Source organism: Artemia franciscana, chromosome 1, assembly GCF_032884065.1.
Source record: "Artemia franciscana chromosome 1, ASM3288406v1, whole genome shotgun sequence".
NCBI lineage: Eukaryota > Metazoa > Arthropoda > Branchiopoda > Anostraca > Artemiidae > Artemia > Artemia franciscana.
Window position 1 is genome coordinate 35,774,401 of NC_088863.1, and position 25,239 is coordinate 35,799,639.

A 25,239-nucleotide genomic window follows, 5' to 3' on the forward strand; every position below is an offset into this window, starting at 1 on the left:
TATACCAGACAAGACCAAGTGGAATTGAAAGGGAACACTAGAGCTCCCTCTCTCTCTCTTTCTGTCTCTCTCTCTCTTTCTCTCTCTTTGTCTTGTGATTATTGGCAGGGGTTCCGTCTGCAAATTTACAATTGTAATTAATTAAACACACTTTTGACATTTTTCAACATGGGCAATTTTGACTGGTGGTATATTATACTTTGGGCCAATACCTTGGTTAACATGCCTTTTCCCACTAATAACTCTTAATGTTTGTTTGTTATTCTAACTCCTTCATTTAGCTTGGTTCCTTGGTTTCTGTAGATGTTTTTTCACAGTTAAAAAAGATTGGAAGAATAGAGAGATAAGTCTGCAAACTAAGATTAGAATAGTTGAAGTTACAGTGAGAACAGTGCTCAAATATGGCTCTGAAGCATTGGTGCTCCTAAAAGCAAATGAAAATTTACTAGATGTTTTCCAGAGAAATTGCCTCTCTTTCTCTCTGGTCTGTCTATCTGTCTGTTTGTCTATCGGCCTGGTCTGTATATCAGCTCTGTCTGTCTGTCTCTTCCGTCTGTCTGGTATATCCGGTTTTTCTGTTCTGTCTGTTTTTCTGGATTTTCTGTCTGTCTGGTCCGTTTGTCTGTCTATCTGTCTGCTCTGTCTGTCTCTTCTTTCTGCCTATCTGGTCTGTTCGGTCTTTCTTTTTGTCTAGTTTATTTGATTATATGTCTGTCTGTTTGTCTATCTGTCTTGTCTGTCTGCCTGTCTGTCTAATCTGTCTGCTCTGTCTATCCATCTTTCTCTTCTGTTTCTATCTGTCTCTTCTGTCTGTATGTCTATCTTGTCTGTTTGTTTCTTCTTTCCGTCTATCTGGTCTGCCTCGTCTGCCTGTCTGTCTGGTTGGTTTGTTTGTCTGTTTAGTCTGTCTGTCTGTAGACATACATCCCAGATAGACAAACAGACAAGACAGACAGACAGACAAAACAGACAGACATGACAGAGCGACAAGCCATACGAACAGACTAGACCCACAGACAAACTAAACAGACAGACAGACCAAACAGACCAGAAAGACAGAGAGACAAGACAAACAGACAGACCAGACAGACAAATAGATGAAAGAACGAGACAAACCAGAAAGACGGACAGACAATACACACAAACAGACAAGACAGATAGACAGATCAGACAGACAGCCGAAAAAAAAACAGATAGACAGACTAGACAGACGGAAAATCAGACAAAGAGACGGACAGATGAGACCGACAGACAGATCAAACAGATCGGACAGAGAGAAACATCAGACAGACAAAACAAACAGAAAGACAAAACAGACAGACAGACCAGACAGAGAGACAGACAAGACAGACAGACAGACAAGACAGACAGACAAACCAGAGAGAAAGACAAACAGAGAGGAAGAGAAGTCAGACAGACAGACTAAACATACAGAAAGATGGACAAAGAGACCATACAGACCAGTCAGACAGAGAAACAGACAGACAGAAAGACAAGACAGAAAGACAGACTAGACCGAAAGACAGGCCAGACAGACAGACAAACCAGACAGACGGATAGACCAGACCGACAGACTAGATAGAAAAAAAGACCAGAATAACAGACAAACTAGACAGACATAGACACAGACCTGACAACAGGCAGACAAACAAGACAGACAGACCAACTGACCAGACAGACATACAGACCAGACAGACAGACAAGTCACAGACAAGACAAACAGAAAGACCAGACAGACAGACAGACAAGACAGTTTAGACAACCAGAGACATCAGATAGACCAAACACACAAACTGACATGACAAACCAGACATACCAGACAGAAAAACAGAAAGATAAGACAGACAAGACAGACAGACAGACCAGAAACACCAACAGACCAGATTGAAACATACACCTGAGAGACAGATAGAGAGAAAGAAAAAGTAGACAGACAGACAGACAAGACAGACAGACAGATAGACAGACAGATCAGAAAAGACCAGACAGACAGAGAGACAGACAGACAGACGGACTGGACAGAAAGATTGACTAAAAAGAAAGACAAACCAGACAGACAGACAAAACAGACAGATGGACAGACACAACGACTTGACGGACACAAAGACAGGACAGACAGATAGACAGACAAGACAGACATGCTGACAGAATAGACAGACTGACAGACAGAGAATACAGATAGACAGAGAGAAAATACAGACAGACGGACCAGACGCACAGACAGACGGAAAGGCGAAATATAACGAGAGACCAGACAAACAGAAAGACAGACAAGACAGACAGACCGACCAGACAGACAAACAGACTAGACAGACATAAGGAAAAGGCTGACAAATAGACAGACAGAGAGGTAGACCAGACAGAAAAGACAGACCAGACAAACAGAAACACCAGACAGACAAGACCAACAGACAGACAAGACAAACGGGCATACCAGACAGACGGGTAGACAGACTGGACAGACAAGAAAAGCGGGCAAACAGACACACAAAACAGAGAGACCAGAAAGACAAGAGAGATTAAAGAGACCAGACCGACTAGAAAGGCAGACAGAAGGACAAAACAGACAAAATGCCAGACAGACGGTCAGATAGACAGACATACCAAATAGACTGGACAGACGAGACAGACCTAACAAACAGACAGATCAGACAGACAGGCAGATCAGACCAAAAGACAGAAAAGACACACTGACAGACCAGACAGACAGATCCTACAGACAGAAAGACTAAACAGACAGACAAACCAGACAGACAGACACACCCAACAAACCGACCAACCAGACAGACAGACAGTCAAGACAGACAGACAGACCGGACAGGCGGTAACCATGTGCTACACCAATACCAACAACATGTTCATCTAGACTGAGATTCACCTTAGTGCTTGTCGACTGATTCCATTCAACAAGATCAATTTTTCTTTTCGATAGTGACCCCCTCATTTAATGTCTGGGGATTATCGGCAGAGGTTCCGGTTACAAATTTATAATTTTAACTTATTGAACCCACTTTGGACAATTTTGGAACATGGGCACAATATCAAGCATACGGAATGGCAAGTGACAAAAAAGCTATTTCGTTGCCAAATTCATATATAAATTGGGGCCAAACTCTCGCCTGGCTTCTCAATACAAGAAAAGAGTGACAGTTTTAATCTCTCAAAGCTTGACACACCAAGTGGTATAACCAATCCCAACTTTGCCGCAATAACAAACAGATCAAAATATACCAGACAAGAGCAAGTGGAATTGAAAGGGAACACTAGAGCTCCCTCTCTCTCTCTCTCTCTTTCTCTCTCTCTATCTCTCTCTCTCTCTCTTTATAGACAGACAGATAGACCAAAAGACAGACAGACCAGACAGATTAGACAGACAGACAGAGATACAAGACAGACAGACAGATCAGTTAGACATACAGATGAGACAGATAGACAGACAAGACAGACAGACAGACCAGATTGACAGACCAGACAGAAAGGCATACCAGATACATCAGACACACCAGACTGACCAGACAGACAGACAGATAGACCAGAGGGTCAATTAGACCATACAGACATATAGAGAGACAGATAGACCAAACTGACCAGACAGATAGACAGACTAGACGAACAGATACAAAAACAGAGGGACCAAACAGACAGACAGACCAGAAAGACAAGACAAAAAAATATATCAGACAAACCAGACAGACAGATGGACAAGTCACAGACACAGACCAAACATGCAGAAAGACCAGAAACACAGAGAGACTCTCTGTCTGCTCTTCCTGTCTGTCTGTCTGTCTCTTTGGTGTGTCTGTCTGTCTTGTCTGTCTGTCTGCATGTCTTGTATATCTGTCTGTCTTGTTTGTCTGTCTGACTTGTCTTTCTGTTTGTCTGGTCTGTCTATCTGTATGTCTAGTCTGCTTCTTTGTCTGGTCCGTCTGTATGTCTTGTCGTTCCGTCTGTGTGTCTTGTCTGTCTATCTGTCTTTTCTGGCTGTCTCTCTGATCCGTCTGTCTATCTTGTCTGTTTATTCGTATGGTCTGTCTGTCTGTCTTGTCTGTCTATCTCTCTGTCTGGTCTTTCTGTCTGTCTGACCTGTTTGTCGGTCTGGTCTGTCAGTATGTCAGATCTTTCCTTCTGTCTAGTTTGTCTGTCTGTTTGGACTCTCTGTCTTTCTGGTTTGTCTGTCTGGTCTCTCTCTGTGTCTTGTTTGTCTCTCAGTCTTGTCTGTCTGTCTATCTGATCTGTCTGATCTCTCTGTCTGTCTCTTTGTCTGTTTGTCCCTTCTGTTCGTCCGTCTTTCCGTTTGGTCAATCTTACTGTCTTGTCTCTCCTACTGTCTCGTTTGTCTGTCAGGTTTCTATGTATTTCTTGTCTGTTTGTTTTTCTGATCTGTCTGTCTGTCTGTTTGAAATGTCTTGCCTATCTGTCAGTCTGTCTTACAGATCAGTCTGTCAATAGGGAAAAGTCAAAGTCATGACCAATTGTAGAAAAAAGCCAAGACAGATTGTCCAATTAAGTTCTCCCTGGGGAACACACGCAGGTTGACTACGGGTTGACTAATTGAAAATAGTTCTGGTCTGTTTGTCTGTCTGGTCCGTCTGTCTCTCTGTCTGTCTGTCTGTCGGGTCTGTCTGTCTGTCTGTCTCGTCTGTCTGTCTGTCAGGTCTGTCCGTCTGTCTTGTCTGTCTGTCTGTCAAGTCTGTCTGTTTTTCTGTTTTTATGGTCTGTTTGGTCTCTCTGTCTATTCTGTCTATCTGGTGTGTCTTTGTTTCTGGTCGGTCTTTCTGTCTCGTCTGTCTGTCTGTCTGATCTGTCTGTTTGTCAGGTGTGTCTGTCCGCTCTGGTCTGTCCGTCTGTCTTGTCAGTCTGTCTATCTGGTCTCCTGTTCTGTCTAGTCAGTTTGTCTGTCTGACTTATCTGTCAGTATGTCTGTCTGTCTGTCTAGTCAGTCTGTTTGTTTGTCATGCATGTATGTTGGGTCTGTCTGTCTCTCTGGTCTGTCTTTGTGTATGGTCTGTCTGGTTGTCCGGTCTTTGTGTCTGTCTGTTTGTCTGTCTCTCTGTCTATGTGTCTTGTCTCTCTGGTTTGTCTGTCTATCTGGTCTGTCTTTCTGTCAGGTTATTCTGTGTGTATTGTCTGTCTCTCTGTCTTGTCTTTCGGTCTCTCTGTCTGTCTGGTTAATCTGTCTGTCTATCTGTCTTGTTTGTGAGTCTGTTTGGTCTGTCTTTCTATCAAGTCTGTCTGTCTGGTTCGTGTGTCCGTCTGGTCTGTCTTTCGGTCTAATTTGTCTGTCTGTCTGATCTGTCTGGTATATCCGGTCTGTCTGTTCTATCTTTTTTTCTGGTCTTTCTGTCGGGTCTGTCTGCCCGTCTTGTCTGTCTGTCTTTCTTATCTGTCTGTCTGTTTGGTCTGTCTGTCTGATATTTCTGGTCTCTCTGTCGGTCCCTTTGCCTGTTTGTCTTATCTGTTTATCTGTCTGTCTCTCTGTCTGCTTGTGTGCCTGTCTGTCGGTCAGTCTGTCTATCTAGTCTAACTGTTCTGTTTGGTTTCTTTGCTTTGTCTGGTTTCTCCGTCTGTGTTTTCTGTCAGTCTGTCCGTGAGTCTCTCTGTCTGGTCTGTCTGTGTGTCGGGGTTTTCTTTCTGTATGGTCTGTCTGTCTGATCTGTCTGTTCTATCTGTCTTTCCGTGTCTGTGTCTGTTTGTCTATCTAGTCTATTTGGTATGTCTGTCCGTCTGTCTTGTTTGTCTGTCTGTTGGGTCTGTCTTTGTATCAGTTCTGTCTGTCTGGTGTGTCTGTGTGTCTGGTCTGTCTTTCGGTCCTGTTTGTCTGTCTATCTGGTCTCTTTGTCTGTCTCTTTGTCTTGTCTGTTCGTCTGTCTGTCTCTCTGTCTACTCGTTTGTCTGTCTGTCTGTCAGTCTGTATATCTTGTCTATCTGTTCTGTCTGGTTTCTTTGCACTGTCTGGTTTCTCTGTCTTTGTGGTCTTTCTGTTTGTCTGTGAGTCTGTCTGTCTCGTCTGTTTGTCTGTCGGGTCTGTTAATCGTCTGTCGGGTCTGGTCTGTCTTTCTGGTCTCTATGTCTTGTCTGTCTGTGTGTCTGTTTTTTTTCTGTCTGGTCTGTCTGTCTGTCTGATTTGTCTGGCCTATCTGTCGGTCCGTGTCTGTTTCTGTGTGTCTTTCTAGTTTGTTTGGTCTGTATGTCTGTCTGTCTGTCTGAGTGTCTGTCTGTCTGTCTGTCTTGCCTGTCTGTCTAGTCTGTCTGTCTGTCTGTCTGAACCGTCAGTCTGTCTTGTCTGTCTTTCTCTCTGCCTGGTCTGTCTTTCTCTCTGGTCTATTTGTCTGTATTGTCAATTTGTCTCTTTGGTATGTCTGAAGGTCTGTCTTTCTGGTATATTTTTCTGTCTGTTCTGTCTGTGCGTGTGATCTGTCTGTCTGTCTGTCTGGTCCATCTGTCTCTCTGTCTGTCTGGTCTTTCTGTTTGTCTGCCTGTCTGTCTGAGCTGTCTATCGGTCTGGTCTGTTTGTCTGTCAGATCTGTATGTCGGTTTGGTTTGTCTGTTTGTTTGGTCTGTCTCTCCGGTCTGTCTGTTTGGTCTCTGTGTGTGTGTGTGGTCTGTCTTCTGTCTGTCCATCTGATCTGTCTGATCTATCATTCTGTCTCTTTGTCTGTTTGTCTGGTCTGTTCGTCTCTCTGTCTGTCTGGTCTATCTGTCTTTCTTGTCTGTCTGTTTGTTCATTATGTCTGTCTGTCTAGTTTGTCTGTCTCTCTCATCTGTCTAATCTCTCTGTCTTTCTCTTTGTCTATTTGTCTGGCCTATTCGTCTTTCTGATTGTCTGTCTGTCTTTCTGTCTGGTCTGTTAGTCTCTCTGTCTGTCTGTCTGCCTGGTCTTTTTGACAGTCTGGTCTGTCTTTCTGTCTTGTCTGTTCGCCTGTCTGGTCTGTCTGTCTTGTTTGTCTTTGTGTCTGGTCTCTCATTCTGTCTGGTCTTTCTGTCTGTCTGATCTATATGTTTTTCAGATCTTTCTGGTCTAGTCTGTCGGGTCTGTCTAGTCTGTCTGTCATTCTTATCTGTCAGTGTCTCTGTCTGTCTGTCTATTCTGTCTGTCTGTTTTGTCTGTTGGTCTGTCTTGTCTGTCTGTTTGTCTTGCATGTCTGTCTCGTCTGTCTTTCACTCTGGTTTGTCTTTCTGTAGTGTCTGTATGTTTGTCTGTCTCTCTGTCTCTTCTATCTGGTCAATCTTGTCTATGTGTGCAGTCTATCTATCTTTCTGGTCTGTCTTTCTGTCTTTTCTTTTTGTCTGTCTGGTTTGTCTGTCTGTCTGTCTGTCAGGTCCGTCTGTCAATCCGGTCTGTCTTCTATGTCTGCCTGTCTTTTTGTCTTGTCTGTCTGTCTACTCCCTCTCTCCCTCTGGTTTGTACGTCTATCCGTCTGTCTGTCTTGTCTATCCCTCTGTCTGACTGGTCTGTCTGTTGTCTGTGTCTGTCAGTCCTTTTTGTCTGTCTCTCTAGTCTTTCTGTCTGTCTTGCCTGTCTGTCTTGTTTGTCTGTTTGTTTGGTCTGTCTATTTGGTCTATCTGTCTGTCTGATCTCAGTCGCGTGTTTGGCTCCCTGGTGTATCTGTCTGTGTGGTCTGTCTGTCTGTCTCGTATGTGTCTATATCTGAACTATCTGTCTGTCTGCTCTGTCTGTTCGTCTTTCTGTCTGTCTGTCTTTCTTTCTATCTGTCTGTCTGTTCTTCTTCCTGTTTGTCTGTCTGTCAGTTTGGCCGGTCTATCTGTCTTGTCTGTCTGTTTGTCCGGCTCATATGTCTTTCTGTTTCTCTGTGTATCTGTCAGGTCTCTCTGTCTGTCTAAATTGTCTTTTTGTCAGGTCTATCTGGTCTATTCGGTCTGTCTGGTCTGTCTATCCGTCGGCCTGTCTGTCTGTCTATCTGGTCTGTCTGTTTGTTTGTTTGTATTCTGTCTGTCTGTCTATCTGTCTATCTAATAACTCTTTCTGTCTCTTTATCTTTTTATCTGGTCTGTTTGGTCTGTGTGGTCTGTTTGTCTGGCCTGTACTGTCTGCTTGGTCAGTTCTCTCTGGTCTATCAGTCTTGTCTGTCTGTCTTTCTTTCTATATGTCTGTCTGTTCTTCTTTCTGTTTGTCTGTCTGTCAGTTTGGCTGGTCTATCGGTCTTGTCTGTCTGTTTGTCTGGTTCATATGTCTGTCTGGTTTCTCTGTCTGCCTGTCAGGTCTCTCTGTCTGTCTAATTTGTCTTTTTGTCAAGTCTATCTGGTCTATTCGGTCTGTCTGGTCTATCTATCCGTCGGCCTGTCTGTCTGTCTGTCTGGTCTGTCTGTCTGTTTTTTTGTATTCTGTCTGTCTGTCTGTCTGTCTATCTGATAACTCTTTCTGTCTCTTTGTCTGTTTATCTGGTCTGTTTGGTCTGTGTGGTCTGTTTGTCTGGCCTGTACTGTCTGTTTGGTCAGTTTAGTCTATTTGGTCTATCAGTCTTGTCTGTCTTTCTTTCTGCTCTTTCTATCTGTCTTGGCCATCTGTCTGTCTTATTTCTCTGATCTTCGGACTTGTCTGTCTGTGTGTTTTGTCTGTCGTCCTGTCCGATATGTCTGACTTTCTAGTCTGTCTATATGTCTGTCTGGTCTGTCTGTCTAATCTGTCTGTTCTGTCTGGTTTCTCTGTATGTCTGGTCTGTCTGTCTTTCTTGTCTGTCAGTCTGTCTGGTTTGACTGTCTTTCTGCCTTCTTGTCTGTCTGTCTATCTAGTTTGTTCAAATGTCTTGTCTGTCTGTCTATTTTTCTGTGTGTCTGTCTGGTCCGTCTGGTTTGTTTGGTCTGTTTGTCTGTCTGTGTATCTTTGTGTCTGTCTGTCTTGTCTGTCTGGTGTTTCTTTTCTGTCTGTCAATCTTTCTGGTCTGTTTTTCTGTCTGCCTGATCTATTTGTCTGTCTGGTCAGTCTGTCTGTCTATCTAGTCTGTCCGTCTGTCTGGTCTGGTTTGCCAATCCTTCTATATGTGTCTGTGTCTGTACGTCTGTCTAGTCTGTCTGTCTGTCTGTTTCTGAGTCTGTCTGTCAGTCTGTCTGGTCTTTCTGGTCTGTCTGTGCTTTGGCTTGTTTTGTCTCTCTAGTCCGTTTGTCTGTACTGTCTGTCTATTTGTCTTGTCTATCATGTCTGTCTGTCTAGTTTGTCTGTCTGCTTTGTCTTTCTGTCTGTCAGATATGTCTGTCGGGTCTTTCTTAGTGTCTTCTCTGTCTTTTGGTCTGGTCTGTTTGTCTGTCTTATCTGTCTCCTGTCAGGTCTGTCTGGTCTGTACAGTGTTTCTGGTCTGTGTGTCAATCTGGTCTGTCTGTCTGGTCTGTCGGTCTATCTGGCCCTTCTGTCTGTCTTGTCTGTCTATGTGTCTTGTCTGTCTGTATTGTTTGTATGTCTGTCTGGTCTGTCTGTCTAGTCTGTCTGTCTGTCAGATCTTTGTGTCTGTCTAGTCTGTTTGGTTTGTCGGATAGATTAACTAACATACCAGTAGGAGAACCAGGGAAAGAGAGAGAGAGAGAGAGCTCTAGTGTTTCTTTTTATTTGCACTAGGGCTTTTATTAGGGTGAGAGTTTGAAACGGCTTGTTGGCTATAAGCCACTCAGTCCAATTAAGTCAGTACCCATGTTGAAAAATATCCAAAGTTTTCTTAAGAAATTCAAATTATAAATTTGCAACCGGAACTCTTGTCAATAGTCCCCACAACTTTTATGAGGGGGTTACTATTGAAAAAAAAATTTGAGCGTGTTGAATGGAATTAGTTGAAATGGGCTAAATTGAATCTCAGAGCAAATGACAAATGTTTCTGGTGTTGGCATAGCAAATGGTTACCACTTGAGCAACGGTCTAACAATTCACGGCCTTAAGCATCCATGCACCTGTGTAGCTGTACTCAGTGGGTGAGATTGATTGCGTGTTGTATTGGGAACCTCTAATAAGGAAAGTTGGACTAGAATGCCAGTGGAAGACCCAGGGAGACGGAGAACTCTAGTGTTCTCTTTCATTTCCTCTTGGTCTTGTCTGGTATGTTTTGGTCTGTTTGTTGTCACGGCAAAGTTCGCGTTAGTTACACCAATTGGTGTGGCAAACTTTGAAAGATCAAAATCTTCACTTCTATCTTGTATGGAAATGAGAGTTCTCATCAAAATGATGAGATTTCATCATCGAATCTAATCAAAATGAGAAGGTTTTTTGGTTACTTGCCTGTCATTCTGCTTGATTCATTGCCCATGTTGAAAGATATCAAAAGTGTGTTTAATTAATTAGAATTATAAATTTGCAGACCGAACCCCTGCCAATAATCCCAAAACAGAGAGAGAGAGAGAGAGAGAGAGAGAGAGAGAGAGAGAGAGAGAGAGAGAGAGAGAGAGAGAGAGAGAGAGAGAGTGAGTGACAGAGAGAGAGAGAGAGAGAGAGAGAGAGAGAGATAGAGAGAGACAGAGAAAGAGAGAGAGAGAGAGAGAGGGAGAGCGAAAGACAGAGGGACAGAGAGAGAGAGAGAGAGAGAGAGAGAGAGGGAGCTCTAGTGTTCCCTTTCAATTCCACTTGGTCTTATCTGGTATATTTTGATGTGTTTGTTATCATGGCAAAGGTGGGATTAGTTACACCAATTGGTGTGTCAAACTTTGAGAGATAAAAACTGTCACTTTTTTCTTGTATTGAGAAGCCAGGCGAGAGTTTGGCCCCAATTTATATATGAAATTGGCAACGATATAGTTTTTTTGTCACTTGCCATTCCGTCTGCTTGATTTTGTGCCCATGTTCCAAAATTGTCCAAAGTGGGCTCAATAAGATAAAATTATAAATTTGCAACCAGAACATCTACCGATAATCCCCAGACATTAAATGAGGGGGTCACTATCGAAAAGAAAAATTGAGCTTGTTGAATGGAATCAGTCGACAAGGACTAAAGTGAATCTCAGTCTAGATGAACATGTTGTTGGTATTGGTGTAGGACATGGTTACCGCCTGTCTGGTCTGTCTGTCTGTGTTGCCTGTCTGTCTGTCTAGTTGGTCGGTTTGTTTGGTGTGTCTGTCTGTCTGGTTTGTCTGTCTGCTTAGTTTTTCTGTCTGTCGGATCTGTCTGTCTGGTCTGTTTGTGTGTCTTTTCTGTTTTTTGGTCTGGTCTGTCTGTCTGTAAATCTGTCTTTTTTTCAGGTCTGTCTCGTCTGTCCAGTCTATATGGTCTGTCTGTCTACCTGGTCCGTCTGTCTGGCCTTTTTGTTTTTTTTGTCCATCTGTCTACCTTTCTAGTATTTTTGGTCTGTTTGATCTCTCTGGTCTTTCTGGTCTCTCTGTTTTTTGTGTCTATGTGTCCGCTCTTCCTGCCTGTCCAGTCTGTCTACCCGTCTGTCTGGTATGCCTGTTTGTATTGTCTGTCTGTGTGTCTTGTCCGTCTGTCTGTCTTTTCTCTCTGTCCGTCTGTATAGTCTGTCTGTCTATTCTGTCAGCATGTCTGTCTTGTCTGTCTGTCTGTCTGTCTGTCTTGTCTTTGTGTCCGTCAAGTCTTTGTGTCTGTCTGGTCTGTCCATCTGTCTGGTTTGTCTGTCTGTCTGGTTTTTCTTTCTGTCTAGTAAGTCTTTCTGTCCAGTCCGTCTGTCTCTCTGTCTGTCTGGTCTTTTCTGATCTGTCTGTCTATCTTTCCGTCTGTGTTGTCTATCTGTTTGTCTGCTTTTCCTTTCTCTCTATCTGTCTCTCACGTTTGTCTGTCCGTCTGGTCTGTCGGTGTTTTTGGTCCGTCTGTCTGTCTTGTCTGTCTTGTCTTTCTGTTTTTCTGTCTGGTATGTCTGGTGTGTCAAGTCAGTTTGTCTCTCTGGTCTATCTGATCTCTCTGGTTGTTTAAACTGTATTGTCTGTCTGTCTGTCTTGTCTGTCTGTCTGGTCTTTCTGTCTGTCTCTGTGACTTGTCTGTCTGTCTGGTTTGTATATCTGTCTGGTCAGTCGGTCTGTCTGTCTGGTCTGTCTGCCTGTTGTCAAGTCTGTGTCTATGTCTGTCTAGTTTGTCCGTCTGTTTGGTCTTTTTCTATCTAGTCTGTCTGTCTGGTCCCTCCGTCTGTCTGGTTTGTCTATCTGTCTGGCCTGTCTTTTGGTCTAGTCTGTCTTTCTGTCTTGTCCTTCTGTCTGTCTGTCTCTCTGTCTGACTGGTCTTTATGGTCTGTCTGTCCATCTTTCTGTCTGTTAAGTCTGTGCGTCTGACTTCTCTTCCTCTCTGTTTGTCTTTCTCTCTGGTTTGTCTGTCTGTCAAGTCTGTCTGTCTGTCTTGTCTGTCTGTCTGTCTTATCTGTCTGTCTGTCTTGTCTTTCTGTTTGTCTTGTCTGTCTGATGTTTTTCTCTGTCCGTTCTGTTTGGTTTGTCTGTCTGTCTCATCTGTCCGTCTCTGTGTCTGATTTTTCGTTTGTCTAGTCTGTCTATCTGGTTTTTTTCGGCTGTCTGTCTGATCTGTCTGTCTGTCTTGTGTGTTTGTGTACATTGTCTGTCTGTCTTTCTGGTTTGTCTCGTTCTTTTGTCTATTTGTCTGTCTGATCTGTCTGTTTGTCTTGTCTGTCTGTCTTTCTGGTCTGTTTTGTCGGTCTGTCTGTTTTGTTTGTCTGTGTGTCTGGGTTGTCCGTCTGGTTTGTCGGTCTGTCTTGTCCGTCTGGTTTGTCTGTCTGTCTGTCTTATATGTTTGTCTATCTGGGTTGTATGTCTACAGACAGAAAGACCAGACAGACAAACAAATAAACCAGACAGACAGGCAGACGAGGCAGACCAGAGAGACAGACAAAAGAAACAGACAGACAAGATAGACATACAAACTATACAGACAGAATGACCAAACGGACAGACAGACCAGACAGACAGACATACAGACAAGACAGACAGATTGACCATACCGACAGACTGACTAGACAGGTAGACAGGCAAGACAGACAAACAAACCAGAAAAAAAGACAGACCAGACATACCGGACCGGACAGACAGAAGAAACAAGCAGACAGACAGACATACAGAAAGAAGAGACAGACAGAAACAGACGAGATGGATGGATAGACAGAGCAGACAGATTAGACAGACAGGCAGACAGACAAGACAAACAGACAGACAGATAAACAAATAAACCTGACAGAAAGAAAGACCAAACAGACCAGATGCGCAGAAAGAAGAGACAGACAGATTAGACATATAGACAGACAAACGGATCAGACAGACAGAAAATCCAGAAAAAAAGACAGAACAAAAAGACCAGATATACCAGACAGACGGAAGAGACAGACAGACAGAGCTGACATACAGACCAGGCAGATAGACAAACAGACAGATAGACAGACCAGAGAGAAAAAGAGGCAATTTCTCTAGAAAAAATCTAGTAAATTTTCATCTGCTTTTAGGAGCGCCAATGCTTCAGAGCCATATTTGACCACTGTTCTCACTGTAACTTCAAATATTCTAATCTTAATTTGCAGACTTATCTTTCTATTGTTCCAATCTTTTTTTACTGTGAAAGAACACCTACAAAAACCAAGGAACCAAGCTATAGGTAGGAGGTAGAATCACAAACAAACATTAAGAGCTATTAGTGGGAAAGGGCATGTTATCCAAGGTATTGGCCCAAAGTATAATATACCACCAGTCAAAACTATACGAAGACAGTAAAGAGTGAAAGATGAAAAATGTAGCTGTTTATATTATACACTACTAGCTAACACTTGCTATGCGTTGCTGTGGCACTGCGCACCATAGAAACACGTGGAGTGTCAGCTAGGCACCCCCACGTGACAGCGTTCTATATTTAAATCTTCATTGTCACTTGTGTTGCATTCTAACTGTTCTGACATTCTGTTCTAACGGTTCTGAAATTCTTTTCTAACATTCTGACATCGTTGTCGCTTTCAATTTCTCCTACCCCTTAAAACTCCCTAGATCCCCCTAGCATTAGACAAGGATTTGAAATCAAACCGCTTTACGGCAACGATTTCTCTGGGCTGACTTTTTTTTAGGCCAGTGCTTTAACTATTTATTTTTAACTGACCACTCGTTTGATTTCCTCAAATTTGGGTATTTGCCCTTCAAAAATATATTTTCAAGTGTGTGAAGGAAGGCGGAATGGTATGTTTGACTATGGAAAGTTGTTTTTACAGATTACCGACCCAAAAAATCAAATTAAGCTTTTTTAGTGTTCAGAATACTAGAATGTTTAGGGGGCTAAATTAATGTTTGGTTTTTGCAAAATCAAAATTCAAGTTTTGCACGAAGCTGCAAATGGATCACGCTGCAACATTTACAAGAAATCAAAAAACTATACCTGGCATAAATATTATGACACTGGCCCCGGTCCGAAACCTGGGGTCAAACTACGGACCTCCAGAATCCATTTAACGCTTTCCGAGAATAATTATTCTTTTTGAGAATAATTAATTAGAAATCAATCATAGCTTAATTCCGAAATTTTTAATGCCTGGAGCCTTTAATTTTGGGAAAATCCAGTATTATTTTGGATCTGGGAGCCAATAAGGTAAGCGTATATAGTTTTCGCTTTTATTTAGTTAAATTTAGTTTTTTTTTTATTTGCTGGTGTTCGCTGCAATACCAAGCCACCTGAGGCCAATACAGCTACGCATGCTCCTCCTCCAACCTAATCTATTCAAAGCCTCCCTTTTTACACCCTACCAAGAAGTTCCTTTTTCTTTTTAATATTATTTTTATGACATCATCCCAACCCAGACACTGATTTTCGTGTAGCCCCAGAAAAAACCTATACTGATTGTGTGTAGCCCTATGAAAAAGCACCCTGAGAGAAACCAAGAAACCAACAGTAACCAAAAAATTAAGCTACCTGATGGAGATAAAATCAAAAGCAAACACAGAGATATATTGATGGGAAGGGACATATCATCCAAGGTATTGGCCCAAAGTATAATATAGCACCAGCAAAATTATTTGAAGACAGTAAAGAGTGAAAGAGGAAAAATCAATCTGTTTATATTATACACTACTAGCTGACACTTTTCATGTGTTGGGTTTGCACTGTGCGCAATAGAAACATGTGGAGTGTCACCTAGGCACCCCCACGTGGTAGCCTTCTATATTTTGATCTTCTTTGTCGCTTGTTTTGCATTCTAACTGTTCTGATATTCTGTTTTAACCGTTTTTACATTCTGTTTTTATCATTCTGACATCATTGTTACTTCTAACTACTCCTTATCCCCTGAGCCCCTAAATCACCCTATTATTATACAAAGATTCAAGTTCAAACCACTTTGCGGCAACATTTTCTTTAGGAGGACTTGTTCTAGGCCAGTGCTTGAATTGTTTATTTTTAATTGTCCAGTCGTTTGATTTCCTCAAATTTGGGTATTTGCCCTTCAAAAATATATTTTCAAGCGTCTGAAGGAAGGCGGGATGGTATATCTGACAATGGAAAGGTGTTTTTACAGATTACCGTCCCAAAATATCAAAATTAAGCATTTGTAGTGTTCAGGGTACTAGAATGTTTAGGGGGCTCAATTAATGGCTGGTTTTGCAAAGTCAAAATTCAAGTTTTGCACGAAGCTGTAAATGGATCACGTTTCAATATTTACAAGAAATCACCAAAAATTTACCCGGCATAAATATTATGACACTAGTAGAATTGACTTCTATGGATCCAGTTTCTCCATCAAAACACTTAAAAAACGGTTTTCTATTAATATTTCGGATGGAAGTTTCATTGTTCTTTTATAATTATTCAAATTTTGACTTTTTCTGCTACTGTGATGCTATTTATTTTGTATTTTAGTTTTTGTAGTACTTATCACAAAGTGACAAGACAAAAACTAAGCTAAAAAATTTGTTGAAAACCGGGGTCGAACCGGGGACCTTTAGAATCCGTCTAAGCTATTTCGGCTTATTAAATTTGATGTTACAAAGAGTTTCTGATGAGAATAATTAATTAGAAATCAATCATAACTTAATTTCAAAAATTTTAATGCCTTGAACCTCTATGTTTGGGAGGATCCAGTATTATTTTGGATTTGAGAACCCAACGAGGTAAGCGTATATAGTTTTCGCTATTATTTAGTGAATTTTTGTTTTATTAGCGGGTATTCGCTGCAATTTCAAGCAACCTGAAGCCAATACAGCTAGGCATACTCCTCCTCCAACATAATCTATTCAAAGCCTCCCTCTTTACACCCTACCAGGAAGTTCCTTTTCCTTTTTCTCTTTTTTATGACATCATCCCAACCCAGACACTGATATCCGTGTAGCCCGTACTAGCTGACTAGCTGACACTTGCCAAGTGTTGCAATGGCACTGCGTGCCATAATAACTCGTGGAGTGTCACTTAGGCACCCCCATGTGGCAGCCTTCTATATTTGGATCTTCATTGTCGCTTGTGTTGCATTCTAATTGCTCTAACATTCCGTTCTAACTGTGTTGACATTTAGTTCTATCATTCTGACAACATTATCGCTTCCAACTACCCCTCATCCCCATAGCCCACCTAAATCCTCCCTATTTTTATACATGGATTCGAGTTCGAACCAATTTGCGGTAACAATTTCTTTAGGCAGACTTGTTCTAAGCCAGTGCATGAACTTCTTAGTTCTAATTGACCAGTCGTTTGATTTCATCAAATTTGGGTATTTTCCCTTGTAAAATATATTTTTAAGCGTTTGAAGGAAGGCAAGATGGTATATCTGACTATGGAAAGATGTTTTTACAGATTACCGTCCCAAAAATTCAAAATTAAGCTTTAGTTTTCAGGGTACTAGATTGTTTTGGGGGCTAAATTAATGTTTGGTTTTTGCAAAGTCAAAGTTCAAATTTCGCACAAAGCTGTGACTGGATCACGCTGAAATATTTACAAGAAATCACCAAAAATATATCCGGTATAAATATTATGACTCTAGGAGAATTGACTTCTATGGATCCAGTTTTTGCATCAAAACACTCAAAAATATGGCTTTCTATAAATATTTTGGATGGAAGTTTCATTGTTCTTATATAATTCTTCAAAATTTGACTTTTTCCGCTACTCTGATGCTATTTAATTTAGTTTTTGTAGTGCTTATCACAGTGACAGGAAAAAAAATAAGCTAAAAAATTTGCCGAAACACGAGGTCGAACCGGGGACCTCTAGAATCCGTCTAGCGCTCTACCAACTAAGCTATTTCGACATATTATATTCGATGTTACAAAGACTCTATGATGAGAATAATTAATTAGAAATCAATCATACCTTAATCTTGAAATTTTTAATGTCTGAAGCCCTTATTTTTGTTAGGATCCAGTATTATTTTTGGTATGGGAACCCAATAAGGTAAGCTTATATAGTTTTTGCTTTTATTTAGTTATTTTTTTTATTAGCTGGTGCTCACTTCAATACCAAGCCACCTTAGGCCAACACAGCATCGCTCGCTCCTCCTCCAACCTAATCTATTCAAGGCCAGCCTCTTTACACCCTACCAAGAAGTTCTTTTTCCTTTTAATCTTTTTTATGACTTCATTTTATGAAATGAGTTTCTGATGAGAATAATCAATTAGAATTCAATCATATATTAATTTCAAAATTTTTAATGCCTGGAAGCTTTATGTTTGGGAGGATCCAGTATTATTTTGGATCTGAGAACCCAACGAGGTAAGCGTATATAGTTTTCGCTATTATTTAGTTAATTATTTGTATTAGCAGGTGTTCGCTGCAAATTCAAGCAACCTGAAACCAATACAGCTAGGCATACTCCTCCTCCAACATAATCTATTCCAAACCTCCCTCTTTACACCATACCAGGAAGTTCCTTTTCCTTTTTCTCTTTTTTATGACATCATCCCAACCCAGACACTGATATCCGTGTAGCCCCAGAAAAAACCTAAACTGATTCCATGTAGCGCCTATGTAGCCCTATGATAAAACACCCTGACAGAAACAGAGAAACCAGCAGCAACAAAGAAACCAAGCTAAATGAAGGAGATAGAATCACAAGCAAACAAAGAGAGATATTTAAGGGAAGGGACATATCATCCAAGGTATTGGCTCAAAGTATAATATAGCACCAGTCAAAATTATTTGAATACAGTAAAGAGTGAAAAGAGGAAAAATCTAGCAGTTTATATTATACACTACTAGCTGACACTTGCCAAGTGTTGCAATGGCACTGCGTGCCATAGTAACTCGTGGAGTGTCACTGAGGCACCCCCATGTGGCACCCTTCTATATTTGGATCTTCATTGGCGCTTGTGTTGCGTTCTAACTGCTCTAACATTCTGTTCTAACTGTGTTGACATTTTGTTCTATCATTCTGAAAAAATTATCGCTTCCAACTACCCCTCATCCTCATAACCCACCTAAATCCTCCCTATTATTATACATGGATTCGAGTTCGAACCAATTTGCGGCAACAATTTCTTTAGGCAGACTTGTTCTAAGCCAGTGCATGAACTTCTTAGTTCTAATTGACCAGTCGTTTGATTTAATCAAATTTGGGTATTTGCCCTTGTAAAATATATTTGCCAAGTGTTGCAGTGGCACTGCGCACCATGGTAACATGTGGAGTGTCACTTAGGCACCCCCACGGGGCAGCCTTCTATATTTGGATCTTCATTGTCGCTTGTGTTGCATTCTAACTGCTCTGACATTCTGTTCTAACTGTGTTGAAATTTTGTTCTATCATTCTGACAACATTATCGCTTTCAACTACTCCTCATCCCCTAAGCCCACCTAAATCCTCCCTATTATTATACACGGATTCGAGTTCGAACCAATTTGCGGCAACAATTTCTTTAGGCAGACTTGTTCTAAGCCAGTGCTTGAACTACTTAGTTCTAATTGACCAGTCGTTTGATTTCATCAAATTTGGGTATTTGCCCTTGTACAATATATTTTGAAGTGTTTGAAGGAAGGCAAGATGGTATATCTGACTATGGAAAAGTTTTTTTACAGATTACCGTCCCAAAAATTCAAAGTTAAGCTTTTTTAGTGTTCAGGGTACTAGATTGTTTTGGGGGCTAAATTAATGTTTGGTTTTTGCAAAGTCAAAGTTCAAATTTCGCACAAGGCTGCGAATGGATCACCCTGAAATATTTACAAGGAATCACCAAAAATGTTTCCGGCATAAATATTATGACTCTAGGAGAATTGACCTCTATGGATCCAGTTTCTGTATCAAAACACTTAAAAATACGGCTTTCTATAAATATTTTGGGTGGAAGTTTCATTGTTCTTATATAATTCTTCAAAATTTGACTTTTTCCGCTACTCTGATGCTATTTATTTTAGTTTTTGTAGTGCTTATCACAGTGACAAGAAAAAAAATAAGCAAAAAAATTTGCCGTAACCCGGGGTCGAACCGGGGACCTCTACAATCCGTCTAGCGCTCTACCAACTGAGCTATTTCGGCATATTATATTCGATGTTACAAAGACTCTATGATGAGAATAATTAATTAGAAATCAATCGTACCTTAATCTCGAAATTTTTAATGTCTGAAGCCTTTATTTTGTTAGGATCCAGTATTATTTTTGGTATGGGAACCCAATAAGGTAAGCGTATATAGTTTTCGCTTTTATTTAGTTAATTTTTTTTATTAGCTGGTGCTCACTGCAATACCAAGCCACCTTAGGCCAACACAGCAACGCTCGCTCCTCCTCCAACCTAATCTATTCAAGGCCAGCCTCTTTACACCCTACCAAGAAGTTCCTTTTTCCTTTTAATCTTTTTTATGACATCATTTTATGAAATGAGTCTATGATGAGAATAATTAATTAGAAATCAATCATATATAAATTTCAAAATTTTTAATGTCTGGAACCTTTATGTTTGGGAGGATCCAGTATTATTTTGGATCTGATACCAACGAGGTAAGCGTATATAGTTTTCGCTATTATTTAGATCACCCTGAAATATTTACAAGGAATCACCAAAAATGTATCCGGCATAAATATTATGACTCTAGGAGAATTGACTGCTATGGATCCAGTTTCTGCATCAAAACACTTAAAAATACGGCTTTTTATAAATATTTTGGATGGAAGTTTCATTGTTCTTATATAATTCTTCAAAATTTGACTTTTTCTGCTACTCTGATGCTACTTATTTTAGGTTTTGTAGTGCTTTTCACAGTGACAAAAAAAAAAAGCTAAAAAATTTGCCGAAACCTGGGGTCGAACGGGGACCTCTAGAATCCGTCTAGCGCTCCACCAACTAAGCTATTTCGGCACATTATATTCGATGTTACAAAAACTCTATGATGAGAATAATTAATTAGAAATCAATCATACCTTAATCTTGAAATTTTTAATGTCTGAACCCCTTATTTTTGTTAGGATCCAGTATTATTTTTGGTATGGGAACCTAATAAGGTAAGCGTATATAGTTTTTGCTTTTATTTAGTTAATTTTTTTTATTAGCCGGTGCTCACTTCAATACCAAGCCACCTTATACCAACACAGCAACGCTCGCTCCTCCTCCAACCTAATCTATTCAAGGCCAGCCTCTTTACACCCTACCAAGAAGTTCCTTTTTCCTTTTAATCTTTTTTATGACATCCTTTTATGAAATGAGTTTCTGATGAGAATAATCAATTAGAAATAAATCATATATTAATTTCAAAATTTTTAATGCCTGGAACCTTTATGTTTGGGAGGATCCAGTATTATTTTGCATCTGAGAACCCAACGAGGTAAGCGTATATAGTTTTCGCTTTTATTTAGTTAATTTTTTATTAGCAGGTGTTCGCTGCACATTCAAGCAACCTGAAACCAATACAGCTAGGCATACTCCTCCTCCAACATAATCTATTCAAAACCTCCCTCTTTACACCCTACCAAGAAGTTCCTTTTCCTTTTTCTCTTTTTTATGACATCATCCCTACCCAGACACTGATATCCGTGTAGCCCCAAAAAAAACCTAAACTGATTCCATGTAGCCTATGTAGCCCTATGATAAAACACCCTGACAGAAACAGAGAAACCAGCAGTAACCAAGAAACCAAGCTAAATGAAGGAGATTGAATCACAAGCAAACAAAGAGAGATATTTGTGGGAAGGGACATATCATCAAGGTATTGGCTCAAAGTATAATATAGCACCAGTCAAAATTATTTGAATACTGTAAAGAGTGAAAAGAGAAAAAATCTAGCAGTTTATATTATACACTACTAGCTGACATTTGCCAAGTGTTGCAGTGGCACTGCGCGCCATAGTAACACGTGGAGTGTCACTTAGGCACCCTCACGTGGCAGCCTTCTATATTTGGATCTTCATTGTCGCTTGTGTTGCATTCTAACTGCTCTGACATTCTGTTCTAACTGTGTTGACATTTTGTTCTATCATTCTGACAACATTATCTCTTTCAACAACCCCTCATCCCCTAAGCCCACCTAAATTCTCCCTATTATTATACACAGATTCGAGTTCGAACCAATTTGCGGCAACAATTTTTTTAGGCAGACTTGTTCTAAGCCAGTGCTTGAACTACTTAGTTCTAATTGACCAGTCGTTTGATTTCACCAAATTTGTCTGTCTATCTGATCTGTCTGATCTCTCTGTCTGTCTCTTTGTCTGTTTGTCTGTTCTGTTCATCAGTCTTTCCGTTTGGTCAATCTTACTGTCTTGTCTCTCCTACTGTCTCGTTTGTCTGTCAGGTTTCTATGTATGTCTTGTCTGTTTGTTTTTCTGATCTGTCTGTCTGTCTGTTTGAAATGTCTGACCTATATGTCAGTCTGTCTTACAGATCAGTCTGTCAATAGGGAAAAGTCAAAGTCATGGCGAATTGTAGAAAAAAGCCAAGACAGATTGTCCAATTAAGTGGACAACCCAGTCGGGGTTAATTTTACCCCTGTGATTGCCGTTGTTACTGTCTCCCATATAAGCTACACCTCTCCGTGCATGCATTTCCCTCCACAATGCTGAACCTAGAGACAACCTGTTGGAGGGTTCTCCCTGGGGAACACACGCAGGTTGACTACGGGTTGACTAATTGAAAATAGTTCTGGTCTGTTTGTCTGTCTGGTCTGTCTGTCTCTCTGTCTGTCTGTCTGTCGGGTCTGTCTGTCTGTCTGTCTTGTCTGTCTGTCTGTCAGGTCTGTCCGTCTGTCTTGTCTGTCTGTCTGTCAAGTCTGTCTGTTTTTCTGTTTTTATGATCTGTTTGGTCTCTCTGTCTCTTCTGTCTATCTGGTGTGTCTTTGTTTCAGGTCGGTCTTTCTGTCTTGTCTGTGTGTCTGATCTGTCTGTTTGTCAAGTGTGTCCGTCCGCTGTGGTCTGTCCGTCTGTCTTGTCAGTCTGTCTATCTGGTCTCCTGTTTTGTCTAGTCAGTTTGTCTATCTGACTTATCTGTCAGTATGTCTGTCTGTCTGTCTAGTCAGTCTGTTTGTTTGTCATGCATGTATGTTGGGTCTGTCTGTCTCTCTCGTCTGTCTTTGTGTATGGTCTGTCTGGTTGTCTGGTCTTTGTGTCTGTCTGTTTGTCTGTCTCTCTGTCTATGTGTCTTGTCTCTCTGGTTTGACTGTCTATCTGGTCTGTCTTTCTGTCAGGTTTGTCTGTGTGTATTGTCTGTCTCTCTGTCTTGTCTTTCGGTCTCTCTGTCTGTCTGGTTAATCTGTCTGTCTATCTGTCTTGTTTGTGTGTCTGTTTGGTCTGTCTTTCTATCAGGTCTGTCTTCTGGTTCGTGTGTCTGTCTGGTCTGTCTTTCGGTCTAATTTGTCTGTCTGTCTGATCTGTCTGGTATATCCGGTCTGTCTGTTCTGTCTTTTTTTCTGGTCTTTCTGTCGGGTCTGTCTGCCCGTCTTGTCTGTCTGTCTTTCTTATCTGTCTGTCTGTCTGGTCTGTCTGTCTGATATTTCTGGTCTCTCTTTCGGTCTCTTTGCCTGTTTGTCTTATCTGTTATCTGTCTGTCTCTCTGTCTGCTTGTGTGCCTGTCTGTCGGTCAGTCTGTCTATCTAGTCTAACTGTTCTGTTTGGTTTCTTTGCTTTGTCTGGTTTCTCTGTCTGTGGTTTCTGTCAGTCTGTCTGTGAGTCTCTCTGTCTGGTCTGTTTGTGTGTCGGGGTTTTCTTTCTGCATGGTCTGTCTGTCTGATCTGTCTGTTCTATCTATCTCTCCGTGTCTGTGTCTGTTTGTCTATCTAGTCTATTTGGTCTGTCTGTCTGTCTGTCTTGTTTGTCTGTCTGTTGGGTCTGTCTTTGTATCAGTTATGTCGTCTGGTGTGTCTGTGTGTCTGGTCTGTCTTTCGGTCTTGTTTGTCTGTCTATCTGGTCTCTTTTTCTGTCTCTTTGTCTTGTCTGTTCGTCTGTCTGTCTCTCTGTCTACTCGTTTGTCTGTCTGTCTGTCAGTCTGTATATCTTGTCTATCTGTTCTGTCTGGTTTTTTTGCTCTGTCTGGTTTCTCTGTCTTTGTGGTCTGTCTGTTTGTCTGTGAGTCTGTCTGTCTCGTCTGTTTGTCTGTCGGGTCTGTTAATCAGTCTGGTCTGTCTTTCTGGTCTCTATGTCTTGTCTGTCTGTGTGTCTGGTTTTTTTTTCTGTCTGGTCTGTCTGTCTGTCTGATTTGTCTGGCCTATCTGTCGGTCCGTGTCTGTTTCTGTGTGTCTTTCTAGTTTGTTTGGTCTGTATGTCTTTCTGTCTGTCTGAGTGTCTGTCTGTCTGTCTGTCTTGCCTGTCTGTCTAGTCTGTCTGTCTGTCTGTCTGAACTGTCTGTCTGTCTTGTCTGTCTTTCTCTCTGCCTGGTCTGTCTTTCTCTCTGGTTTATTTGTCTGTATTGTCAATTTGTCTCTTTGGTATGTCTGAAGGTCTGTCTTTCTGGTATATTTTTTGTCTGTCTGTGCGTGTGATCTGTCTGTCTGTCTGTCTGGTCCATCTGTCTCTCTGTCTGTCTGGTCTTTCTGTTTGTCTGCCTGTCTGTCTGAGCTGTCTGTCGGTCTGGTCTGTTTGTCTGTCAGATCTGTCTGTCGGTCTGGTTTGTCTGTTTGTTTGGTCTGTCTCTCCGGTCTGTCTGTTTTGTCTGTGTGTGTGTGTGTGGTCTGTCTTCTGTCTGTCCATCTGATCTGTCTGATCTATCTTTCTGTCTGTTTGTCTAGTCTGTTCGTCTGTCTGTCTGTCTGGTCTATCTGTCTTTCTTGTTTGTCTGTTTGTTCATTATGTCTGTCTGTCTAGTCTGTCTGTCTATCTCATCTGTCTAATCTCTCTGTCTTTCTCTTTGTCTATTTGTCTGGCCTATTCGTCTTTCTGATTGTCTGGTCTGTCTTTCTGTCTGGTCTGTTAGTCTCTCTGTCTGTCTGTCTGCCTGGTCTTTTTGACAGTCTGGTCTGTCTTTCTGGCTTGTCTGTTCGTCTGTCTGGTCTGTGTGTCTTGTTTGTCTTTGTGTCTGGTCTCTCATTCTGTCTGGTCTTTCTGTCTGTCTGATCTATATATTTTTCAGATCTTTCTGGTCTGTCCAGTCTAGTCTATCTGTCTGTCTTCTAAGTATGTCTATCTGGTCTGTCTAGTCTGTCTGTCATTCTTATCTGTCAGTGTCTCTGTCTGTCTGTCTATTCTGTCTGTCTGTTTTGTCTGTCGGTCTGTCTTGTCTGTCTGTTTGTCTTGCATGTTTGTCTCGCCTGTCTTTCACTCTGGTTTGTCTTTCTGTAGTGTCTGTATGTTTGTCTGTCTCTCTGTCTCTTCTATCTGGTCAATCTGGTCTATGTGTGCAGTCTATCCATCTTTCTGGTTTGTCTGTCTGTCTTTTCTTTTTTTCTGTCTGGTTTGTCTGTCTGTCTGTCTGTCAGGTCCGTCTGTCAATCCGGTTTGTCTTCTCTGTCTGCCTGTCTTTTTGTCTTGTCTGTCTGTCTCCTCCCTCTCTCCCTCTGGTTTGTATGTCTATCTGTCTGTCTGTCTTGTCTGTCCCTCTGTCTGTCTGGTTTGTCTGTTGTCTGTGTCTGTCAGTCCTTTTTGTCTGTCTCTCTAGTCTGTCTGTCTGTCTTGCCTGTCTGTCTTGTTTGTCTGTTTGTTTGGTCTGTCTATTTGGTCGATCTGTCTGTCTGATCTCAGTCGCATGTTTGGCTCCCTGGTGTATCTGTCTGTGTGGTCTGTCTGTCTGTCTCGTATGTCTCTATATCTGAACTATCTGTCTGTCTGCTCTGTCTGTTCGTCTTTCTGTCTGTCTGTCTTTCTTTCTATCTGTCTGTCTGTTCTTCTTTCTGTTTGTCTTTCTGTCAGTTTGGCCGGTCTATCTGTCTTGTCTGTCTGTTTGTCCGGTTCATATGTCTTTCTGTTTCTCTGTCTATCTGTCAGGTCTCTCTGTC

The 25,239-nt window shown here is 41.3% G+C and overlaps 1 non-coding gene and 1 pseudogene across 1 annotated transcript; both read right to left on the reverse strand.

Annotated features, from left to right (window-relative positions):
- LOC136029348 (cytochrome c oxidase subunit 1-like) overlaps positions 1-25,239 on the reverse strand; it is a 57,515-nt pseudogene that overhangs the window by 29,925 nt on the left and 2,351 nt on the right.
- On the reverse strand, positions 19,298-19,368 carry Trnas-gga (transfer RNA serine (anticodon GGA)). The gene has a single exon. It is a non-coding gene; the product is annotated as a tRNA-Ser (tRNA).